The sequence below is a fragment of the Symphalangus syndactylus genome, chromosome 19, assembly GCF_028878055.3.
Source record: "Symphalangus syndactylus isolate Jambi chromosome 19, NHGRI_mSymSyn1-v2.1_pri, whole genome shotgun sequence".
In the NCBI taxonomy this organism is placed as follows: domain Eukaryota; kingdom Metazoa; phylum Chordata; class Mammalia; order Primates; family Hylobatidae; genus Symphalangus; species Symphalangus syndactylus.
This window is the reverse complement of record NC_072434.2, coordinates 64,632,722-64,644,505: the sequence shown is the minus strand read 5'-3', so window position 1 is coordinate 64,644,505 and position 11,784 is coordinate 64,632,722. Positions and strand designations below refer to the sequence as shown.

At 39.0% G+C, this 11,784-nt stretch overlaps 1 protein-coding gene across 1 annotated transcript in view; it reads left to right on the top strand.

Moving 5' to 3' along the window:
- Positions 1–6,784: 6,784 nt before the first annotated feature.
- The window catches only part of LOC129458011 (uncharacterized), a 115,651-nt gene continuing 110,651 nt past the window's right edge, over positions 6,785–11,784 (top strand). Inside the window, exon 1 of the mRNA XM_055233473.1 lies at positions 6,785–6,917. The gene's annotated coding sequence lies outside the window, so the exon portion shown is untranslated. The remainder of the gene's footprint in view (positions 6,918–11,784) is intronic.

Here is an 11,784-nt window from a genome sequence, read left to right as displayed (position 1 = left end):
TAGTGGGTTGACCCCAGCTGTAATTGTGCATGGTTATATACTGACAACCCACATAAACAAACATCAACAAACACAGTCCTTTGATAGGGTGATGTCATCACAATGAGAGTTTCAAAAGCAAATACAAGTGGGCAACTTGGACACCTGTGTCAGCTCTTCTTAGTCCTCCCTCCCCTTGCCCTTGATGATGAAAGAATTATCTTTACTGAAGTTGGAATGCTGTGTTGACACCAGCTCCCCAGCACCAACCCTGGAAGATCAATTTCACGTCAAATTGTTCAGATTGATACTGAGACCACCTGGGCATCAGCTGTCAGGAAACTCAGGGCTTTGCTTAAACAGCAGGCAGCTATCAAAATAGGAGAGTGAAAGAGAGAGAGAGAGAGAGAGAGAGAAGAGAGAGGCTATCAGACCTAATACTGGCACACATTAGAGAGCTACAGAACTCTCTCAGGTCTGGTAATGTTGCTGCTACCATTTGTCAGGTGTACAATCGACCTGAGAATAGGGATAATGGGATCTTTGTAGGATCCTGAATCAACATTCTAAACAATTCAACCACTGTTCGCAGATTAGAGCCATACATCCCTGACCCTTCTCCCCTCTCTTCTCAAAGAAACCACCACTCCTCCCACCTCCCAGGAGCATTACATCAATGGGTACATTCACTTTTCCTCAATATGACAGCTGTTTAAGTGACACCATGAGATTCCCTCCTTAATAGCTCATGTATAGAAACAGCTGTTAGAATGATTTCTCATGTTGTTCAACCTTGTTTCCAGCATCGGAAGATTTAGAGTTTGGATTTTGTGCATGTTTGGAGAGACTTTTCTCTTTTGTTTTAAAATTTTTTAACGTTATTAAGAAAAAGTGAATGCGATTTATGGTTTAAAAAATAAGGGGAGGATAATTTGCTTTTGAGATTTATAAAATAATCTTTTTAACCATTTTAATTGCAGTATTGAAAATGGCACATATCACATGTGCCTTCATAATAATAGACACAGACGGAAATTTGGGCTCAGCTTTGATGAGTGACTGGGCTAGTTTGTGACTGGAGATGTCCCAGCACCCTCAGTCTTGCTGCAGCCCTCCACTCCAGCCCACACTCTCCCCGGCTCCATCTCCCTTTCCCTTTGCTTCTTACAAGTCCCTTGTCTCTTTTTAAAAACCACCAAGCCAGATCCACAACTCCTCTGAAAGAATTTGTTTTCATCTCTGTTAGCACCAGGAAGAAAATGGAAGTAACTCAAAGAGCAGTGTCAAATAAATAAGTAAAAATCTACCTTCTTGCTCACTAAAGCCAGTAGACTCTCATGCTAGAAGTCCAGGGATGTGATTATGGATTTCCAAAGGTAAAAAATCAGAACTAACATTGGACTGACAAATGAACTGTAGGAACCCAAATCATGTTTTTTTAGTTGTTCTGTGTATAGCTCAGAATGAATTTCCCAAAGACTTAATAGGAAAATGTCTTTATTATAGTTTTTCAGACATCAAGAAGAACAGAAAAATGTCTTTCTTGAAAGGGCTTAATTTCCAGAACACATTAACTTTTTGCTTCCCTTTAGGTTGCAATTCTGCCTCTTGCAAAGGGGACTAATGTGCTCAGTAGGAGAAACTGTGATATAGATGTTTAACTATGCTATCTCCCAGTTCCTTCTATGATGCATGAAACAGTTACGAGGAGGAAAGGTAATCGAAGTTTTTCCTTGTACATTTAGTCATCATTGATGAACAAATATTATCTTCAGAATGTACTTCATTGACTTGAATTCACACCAAGGCACAAATTACATCTGTCTAAGAGAAGAAAGAAAAGTTGGAAGTACTGGATCTCATAAAATGTGCTGTGTATATGTATAGCTTTTTCCTGAGCCCAGCACTGTATCAGTTTGGGGACGTATACAGTTATGCATGTTCTTGTGGTCTTAATTACTGCATCAGGAAAGGATTCTTTGAGCTCAGATCGGGGAGGCTCCAAAACAATCCATCTTCACTGGAGAATTTACAGCAGTGCCTAGTAGCAAATTTAAATTCATTCACATAGGATTTGGTCCATATAGCCAAGTAGATCCTTCTAATGGAGACACATTGTTAAATGTGCAAGTTAACAACCTGATGCTGAGCCTAGAAATAAAATAGGTAAGAAAATTGATTCTGTTATATATCCACATACTCACTTCATCAGCACAATTGTTGAATGCTGACCATATTTATTTAACGATGCGGGAAAAATTACCTTGCAAACTAGAGATCTAATTTTTCTTTTGTCTTGTAGTAAGCCCCCAGTTCTTTAGTATGAAATGTATGGGATTCATTTTTTTTCGGGTGTTAGTTGCCTTGTGAGAAGGAGAACCCAAAATACTGTAGTTCCCTAGGTACTTGCTCACCATTCTCCGATGCACATAAGAGAAGGGAGCGAGGGAGAGGGAGATGGAAAGGGAAAAGGAGAGAGAGAGATTAGTTCATTATTTAGATCCTTGGGAATCCCTTGGTGGTTTATTTGTTGTGCAGAGCCAGGAAACCAATCCATTCTAAACTTTCTCCTTGTTGGCAGATTTTTCAAAGCTGATGTTTCTCTGCTGACTGTGCATGTCCTCTTATCATGTGTTTGGTTTTTCAATATCCAGCCATTTCACAAAGAAAAGGACATTTATTTTCAATTAATAAACCACCCTGCAGTTACCCTTTGTTCATAGCCATGGAAATGCTTCTGTGTTTGCAGACGACAGTTTACACATTAAACAACTCTTTCTATCAGCTTCCCAAATTGTCCCAGTTCCTGGCTATGTTTTCCAGGTTGCCTTCTTACAGGCACATTATGCCTGCTTACTGGCAGATCTGCAGAGAAACACCCACATGGTAGTGGGCACATCACATTTCATGTTCGTTTACAAACTGAGAATTAATGTCTTTTATTCCCCCAATGCCTTGAGAAGATTTTCACCATTGGTATCTGGAAGTTAGATTACTTACTTTCAGTGGACCTAATGTCTTCCCCTAGAAAGTATAATTACGCTTTGAAAAGAGCCATTCACTGATTTTAGTGAAATGAGTTGTTATTTTGAAAACAGTTAGTGCTCTGGCTAATTCTCTTGCTACGGCAATCTGTGTTGGGAACTCCAGGACTGTGTAGATGCAGAATGAATTGTAAGATCCTAGAGCAGCACTGGCTCTTTCTCATGTCTGTATTTTCATATTGAAAACAGACTTGAGAACATAATAGCCTATGATGTTGATGTACAGATATAGGTGTAAATAGAGAGATGACTTAGAGAATTATATTTAAGCTGGGCTGCAGTGATCTAGAGAAAATGTATGTCAGCCGGGCGCAGTGGCTCACGCCTATAATCCCAGCATTTTGGGAGACGGAGGCAGGTGGATCATGAGGTCAGGAGTTCGAGACCAGCCTGGCCAAGATGATGAAACCCTGTCTCTACTAAAAAATACAAAAATTAGCCAGGCGCAGTAGTGGGCGCCTGTAATCCCAGCTATTCGGGAGGCTGAGGCAGGAGAATCGCTTGAACCCGGGAGGCAGAGTTTGCAGTGAACTGAGATCGTGCTACTGCACTCTGGCCTGGGCCACAGAGCAAGACTTACTCTCAAAAAAATGAAAAGAAAAAAAAAAAAGGAAACGTATGTTATTCTCACTGTTCCTTCTGCTGCTTCCTTTAAGTTTTTTCCATTCATTCTAATCAGCAAGCCAAAATACAACATTCTTTCGTTTCTATTATCCTGGGAAAAATAGTTAAAGGACTAAACTAAGATTAGAACACATATAAAAATCAGCCTTGATGCTTACAAAAAGAAAGCAAGACTCTAATTCTGAAAAGCTCTGCCAGTGTGAATATAGTGGATGCCACTTGTTTGAGTTAAATATTAAATTTTCCTCCAGGCTGTTCACAGTTCCTTTCTCCAAAATACTTTGTGGGAGGTAGAGATTTTCCCAGCACAACTGTTCCAACAACATTCTCAACAGAAACAATTCATGATCACTATACAAGGTTCACCAAATACAGAAATGTACAAATATGAAAATGAAAACTGCCATATCCCAACCATTCATGAATCACTGAAACATTGTACTGTATGTCATTCCAGTTTTATTCTGTAGATAAGTGTGACTACCAATCCATCCATCCTTTACTATTTATTCTAACTAGCATACTATGCACAGGTTTTTTAGCTTAATTTATTTCCCTAAGCAATATATACATTTGCCTCATCATTTTGATGACTCTGTAGTATTCCAGTATATTCATACATCATCATTAACTTAATTATAATTACTACTTATAATTAACTAATTCCCTATAATTAACCAATCCCCAATCCACTGATGTGGATGGTTTCCAATATTAATATATTTTTAATACTTGTTTAAAATATTGAGGATAAGGCTGGACAACACAAGCAGGAATAGAAAAAATTATTTTGTCTGAATCAGAGCCTCAAATTCATTTATAATTTGATGGGATGTTGTATTAGTCTGTTCTCATGCTGCTAATAAGGACATACCCGAGACTGGGTAATTTGTAAAGGAAAGAGGTTTAATTGACTCATAGCTCCACATTGTTGGGGAGGCCTCACAATCATGGTGGAAGGTGAATGAGGAGCAAAGTCACATCTTACATGTCAGCAGGCAAGAGCACTAGTGCAGGAAAACTCCCATTTGTAAAACCATCAGATCTCAGGAGACTTACTCAGGACCATAGAACAGTATGGGGGAAACCGCCCCAGTGATTCAATTATTTCCATCTGGCCCTGACCTTGACACCTGGGGATTATTACAATTCATGGAGAGATTTGAGTGAGGACACAGCCAAACCATATCAGATGCTTATATACTAAAAATTAAATATTATAGTAGTTTAAAACTTATGAAGTTCTTCCATAAAAGTTGGTAGACTTATTGTATATAAATCAGAGATTATAGACAAACCATTTATCTATTATCTAGGTATTAAGTACCTTTATTAAAATATAGTTATAAAATTTATAAATGATATAATAAGGAACAAAGGGGCTTAGTGATAGTGTCCCAATTACACTGAATATTTAGGAAAAACAAGCTAGAAATCATAGTCTCAGAGCCGACATCTATGTTCAGACACTCAGAAATCTGCTTGAAGGGGTTGAAATCTATGATTGCCATTAAGATTCATTTTGAGGTCTAGTGATCTATTTTTTAAATGTTCTGTATTTGATGTTTTTCAAATTGCAAATGATAGTTCATACTTTTTTAAAAAATAAATGTACTAATAGAAAATAAAGGTGTAAAGGGCAAAACTACACATCTCAGGGCCACCATATATGGTTGGGAAAGTTCTGCGTTGCAAAAGGGCATAACAGCTCATGGGGTTCCTGTCATGGCAGACAGTGAAGATTTTTATATTTATTACAGTAATTTTTTAGTAGATGACAGTATATTATGACAATGTTCCAACAGAGAGAAATAAAATGTCTTAAGTAAGGAGTATCTTTAATTGACAGCATCTCTGGTTACTCTCCAAACCCATGTCCTTTCGTCGCCTTTTTTTTTTTTTTTTTTTTTGAGACGAAGTCTTGCTCTGTCACCCAGACTGGAGTGCAGTGGCGCGATCTTGGCTCACTGCAAGCTCCGCCTCCCAGGCTCACTGCAAGCTCCGCCTCCCAGGTTCACGCCATTCTCCTGCCTCACCCTCTCCAGTAGCTGGGACTGCATTGTCGCCTTCTTATATTGCTGAATCAACAGTATCTGACAGAAATCGTCTAAGTCAACTGATGTTTTCAATGGAGGTGTCCTATCTCTTATACAACTTATGATGTGAACTTGAAAGGCCTAATGGGATATAGTAGCTACTGATAGCTCATATTTCAAGCAATCATGGACATAAAATCATCAGAATTTTAATTTTTGCCATGTAATTCAGTGGAACATTTCTGTAATCGATGCTCATATTAATGTTAGAGAAAAGCATTGCCTCATCTTGAAATACTTTCTAAACTTTCAAAGAAAGGTTAAATTATATTCAAGATTTGTGTAGTGTTGGATTTTTTTTGGTTATGTTCTTTGAAAATGGTTGATCTATTGCTTATATGTGCAGTGAGTCTTTGTTTGTTGGTTGGTTGGTTGGTTTTTGATACATGGTCTTGCTCTGTTGCCCAGGCTGGAGTGCAGTGGCGTGGTCTCGGCTCACTGCAATCCCTGCCTCTCAGGCTCAAGCGATCTCTCACCTCAGCCTCTCAAGTAGCTGGGACTACAAGCATGCACACCTCCACACCTGGCTAATTTTTGTATTTTTTTTTGTAGAGATGGGGTTTCGTCATATTGCCCAGGCTGGTCGTAAACTCCTGGGCTCAAGCAATCGGCCCACCTTGACCTCCCAAAGAGCTGAAATTAGAGGTGTGAGCCATTGTGCCCAGCCTGTGCAAGGAGTCTTTATTGGAATAAATTAAATTACATATTTATATGGGGCTTCAAAACATCTTCCCATAACCTTGGTATTTGATCTTTGCAACTGCAACAATATGAGGCAGGAAGTGTCAGTTTCCCAGTTTCCCTGTAGAGGAAGAAGCATTGGCTTAGTACTGTGGTTTGAATGTCCTCTCCAAAACTCATGCTGAAACTTAATCCCCAATGTGGCAGTATTGAGAGGTGGGCCTTTAAGAGGTGATTGGTTATGAGGGCTTGGCCTTCATGGATGGATTAATCCATTCTTGAATTAATGGGTTAATGGATTAATGTGTTATCATGGGAAAGGAACTGGTGGCTTATAAGAAGAGGAAGAGAGTCCTAAGTGGGCACATGGGAGCACCCTCAGCCCCCTCTCCATGGGATACCCTGTGGGCCACTTCAGAGTCCCCACCAGCAAGAAGGCTCTCTCTCACCAGATGTGCCCCCCCCAACCTTGGATGTTTCAGTCTCCAGAACTGTAAGACATAAATCTTGTTTCTTATAAATTATCCAATTTCAGATAGTCTCTTATAAACATTCAAAAACAAACAAAGACATTTTGAGAGGACGAGTATCCTGCCCAAGGCCCTGTGATCACAAAGATGTAGGGCCAGTTGGGTACTCAGTCTTTATAGGGCCCCACAGTGCTTTAGAGGGGAAATAATAAGAACCCACCATTTTCTGACCACCCTAATTAAATGGGGATTTGCTCTGCTTTGGATACTATAAAAGATACCAGTACAGCTCATGGGATCAATGTCCTCTTCTTTGTTAGAGGAGTCCCTTGCTGTGATTCTCTTGGATACATTTTAGGACTTTCTTCCATGTTTCTCAAATGCCATAGGAACACATTTGCTTCCACTTTCTGCCCTATCCCACCGATCTCCTTCCTACCTCTCCCACACGTTTGAAAGGCTGAATGAGTCTACTAATGATTTTAGTGACTGAAATGCAATCTAATAGAACAATAGACTATTAATTAACATCAATAAATAATGTACTTTTGTTCAAGTTTACAGTTACAGTGTTTTATAGCTACCAGCACTTTACAGGTTACAAAAACCCTTTCCTTCATTAACATGTAAAAATAATCTCCTGTTGTTGGATTGGCTAGATCTGACTTTAGTTAAGGAAGCCTCAGGATTTTAGCTTTCTGGAGTGGGGAGAGGGACATATACTTTAGAATAAAACCATTTCAGTAAGGTGTGATGAAATGAAACTTAGGTCATGGTGTTAACATCTCAGGAACACCACCACCAATGAAAAGCAAAGCCTTCTTCCTTTTAAATTAAATAATGAACAGTTGGATATTTTTGTTAGGAGCTGGTGGGTTAGGTAACTGCACTTATTTACATTTTAGAATTACAGGCTAAAGACTAATTAACTGGCTAGAGCATATGCAATGGACCGTGGCAGTCTGCAACGATTAACAAATTAATTAGTTATTTCCATCCGTTACAATTTTATTCTTTTCCTTGGAAATGAGTGGTCTGTTTATTTCAGACTTTAAAAGTTTCAGAGCAGGGCTGTTCATTCAGCTTTCTGAATGGCTGAATAGAACAATAAGATTGTGTAACAACTGGGACACGTCAGTGCCTTCGTCAGGGGATAATGTAAGCTATAGAAAGCCCTTTTCATCTTTTAGCAAGGGCCCATTATTCCTATGTATCTCTCTTCTCTGCTTTATGAAAAGGTTTGTACAGTAAATAATGACCAACTATGTAGTAGTTCTTTCTTCTTTTGCCAAGCTCTTTTTAGCTTTGGCAGCAATTTTGTTTTCCCTGTCATCATCTAATGTCTATTTATTTTACATTGCTACAAAGCCAGTGAAATTCCCTTATAAATCCCAGGTCATGAAGATGAAGCAGCAATTCGATTCCTTTTATTAAACGTCTCCAGTGTCCTCTGCTTTTTCTAATTAGGTTCAAAGTGGTCAGTGGCTTAAAAAGCCTCTGGGCAGGAATCAAATCTGTTTGAACAACGCATTCCTAAAGGCCATGCATATCAGATCCTTGGATTTAATTAGAGGAGAGGTATCAAAACTCAGATACTCTCTGGATGCCTTTAGGATTGTCACCGAAAGGTCCTGTTTCTACACAGGCTATTTGACCAAATTCCTCTCCTCCCTTTGGCTCTCCCTCCCCCCAACATACAATAGACATTAGGTATTCGGAGCCTGGGGCTATTACTCACCACTGGTTCTCAGAGGCTGCAGTTTTCTTTTGTCAGCACTGCCACAGCATGAAGGTGAGAACAAGAAGCTCTGAAACTGAAGATAAAAGGAAAAGTATGCAGGAGAAAAGAGAGGCTCTTTAACTGCTCTGTCAACTCGATTTCTCTCCTCCGCCCCAGGCGTGTTCTGAAGATGGATGGGCGTAGGTACAGGTGGTACATGACAGCAGCTGTGATTTCCATCTGGGTACCATTTAGGAGCAGATAGATTTTTCAGGCCGAAGTCTCTTCCAATTGTTGTAGTTCGAGAGCGAAAGTGAGAGGCCCACTGTGTTTTCTTCCACCTCAGGTGCTATTGTTCCAAACCATTGTTTCTCCCAGGGTTGGCTTGCTATCAAAGAAGAGAATTAGAAGGGAACTATTTGATTGTGGGGTGAGTGAATGTGAGAGTTAACTGATGAGAGGTGGTGGAGCTCAGACACAAACCATCTCATGGAATACATTAAATATTAGATTTATCCAACACGTACTCCTCATATTGTCTATTTCCCTCCTTCTAAGCTGTAAGACTGTCAGGGGACACAGTGCTCTTCCGGGGAGTAATGTACACATTTATGTCTGCGTGCTAACATAACTGTGTTATGTGCTAACATAACTGTTCTAACCAGTGCTAAAACAACTGGTTGAACTGTGAAAAATTCAGTACATTAACTAAAGCTCATTTTTGGATGTGCTAAGAAACCAGCTTCTCTTTTACCTCTATGACAGAATTGACAGGTGTCTACATGTGATGCCAGGACAACCACCCCAGCCGATGGGTTCTTTCCAACAAAAACATTTTTAAAATATTACATATCTGAAAATATTTTAAGTACGCTATTTGATTTTTTTTTTTTTACATCTAACTTGCTATGTTTTTAAATTGAACATTTGTGTTTTTTAACCAGCTGTATCAGTGTGACATGGGCATGATAGAATTAAATTATTGTTTTGGAGTATATTTGCTCTATAGTTTGTTCTCTATGTCTGTTCAACTCACCTGTCAGGGACATCTATAAGAGTCAGGCTATTTTCTGCTCTTCACGGATGTTTTTGGGGGTGAAAGTTGGTGATTTTCCATCAACTAAAAATGCTTTTTGTCAGACAGCACCAGTGATGTGCTCAAGGGCCTAGTTCTTCATGTGATTTGGATTTGAGACCCGAGGTGTTTCACAAGCATTCACAAGCATTAGCAAATCGGATCGAGGGAGAGATTGCAATATCTTTTCTGGCAAACAAGCTCCTTTTTCTTTGCTAATATGGACATTTTCCAATGTTGACCCAGATTCTTCAGCTTTCCTAATGTATTCAAGGTCAATGTTTCTATCCCTAAGGAAAAACCATTCGTGAAAGCCATGATCAAGGTTGATTTTATTTTGCCCCCTAGTTGACTGCCCTTTTACCTCCCCAAATTCAGAAAATAAAGTAAGAACATGTTGGTAAATATGATGAAAGAGTATTTGATTCTTGCATTGAGTTTTAGAAGGAAGAATTCCTGGGCAGGGGGAAGCTAAGAGTGAGGTGGTGATGGTGGATGAGGTTAGGGGGTTAGCAGATACATAAACAGAACATCTGGAGCTGTGATCCAGGGTTTTTTAAGAAGTCATGCTAAAAAAAAGTAAAAATAAACAGGTGTAATTAATTTTAATAATATATTTTATTTAACTTAATATAGTATATCCAAAATAATATCCTTTGGACATGTAATTAATATACAATTATTAATGAGATATTTAATCTTCTTTTGTTGTACTAAATCTTCAAAATCTTGTGCATTTTTTGCATTTATAGCACATTCCTCAGTAGCAATGTGAGGCTAATGGCTACTGTACTGGACAGTATAGATCTGGTGTGAACAGGTAAAGGAGAACTAGCTTTCACTGAGCACTTTGTATGTGCAAGGCATTATAGTAGTTATTAATATAGATTATGGTTAGCTTTCATAACCACCCTGGGAGGTGCTTATTATTTTCATTTTACAGAAGAATGGATGTAGCCATAAAATGTATTATCCAAACTGGGGCCCTTTCAGAATGATAAGGCAACTTTTATTAATTATCAAGGGACAATGGGTATAGCTTGTACTGTACCAGGAAAAGTGGAATGAATGGTCACCCTAGATGGGAAAAGAGGCTAGAATAAATTAACTAACTTGCTCAAGATCCTAAAGCTCATAAATGGCAGCATGATTTAAGATTTAAAGCCATATCTGTTTGTGTCAAAAGCTCATGCTTAGAATGAGACTCCAGTATTTTTTCTAGATTTCTCCCTTTTTTATTTGGTTAACCATTCTAACTTGGAAGTATTGGTCTCAAAATCTGTTGACAGCATGGTTTTCCTTTAAGCAAAAAACAAAACAAACAAACAAAAAAAACAACTTAGAATCTACCTCTGTTCTTAGAAAGGCCCTTCCAAGGAAACAGAACTTACACGGAGGTTGACTACACACCTGTCATTTTTAGCAGAGCTTAGACCCCTTAGCTGTGTTATTTGGTGGCAGGTGAGAGTGTGGTGGAGATTGCAGGCAATTTTTTCTCAATGCTCTGGTTCACCCCATTGCTTTCCCTGTTGGAAAACATATCACTGGAATCTGTTTACAGACTTGTAAGAGAGCCAGAAATGAATATAGGAAACAAAAACATCATGCCCTATTCGGGGAAAACTGTTTCTCTGTTCACAACAATTCTGACACCAAATGTGTGTGTGTGTGTGTTTTTTCCATACCAAGCAATTAAAGTCTCTGGACACCAACCAGGTGTCCTACAATTCAATTCAATACTAACTCTCATTATGTGGAGTTAGCACAGACCTCACAGGTTAAGGGCTCAGCCCCACAAGACTGCCCCCCTTCACTTTAGATGCCAATTGCAAAGTCTGGATCACTTGTACTTCCGACCGATCTTGAGGTCTTAATCAGTGATTCTCATAACCCTTTCCTCGGTTTGCTAATTTGCTAGAATGGCACACAAAACTCAGGAAAACATTTACGTATGTTTACCAGCTCATTGTAAAGAGTATTATAAAGGATATGGATGAACCAAATGAAAAGGTACATAGGCTGAGGTCCACAAGAATCGTGAGTACAGGAACTATTGTCCCTGTGATGTTGTGAATAACAAGGACACTCCTATCAC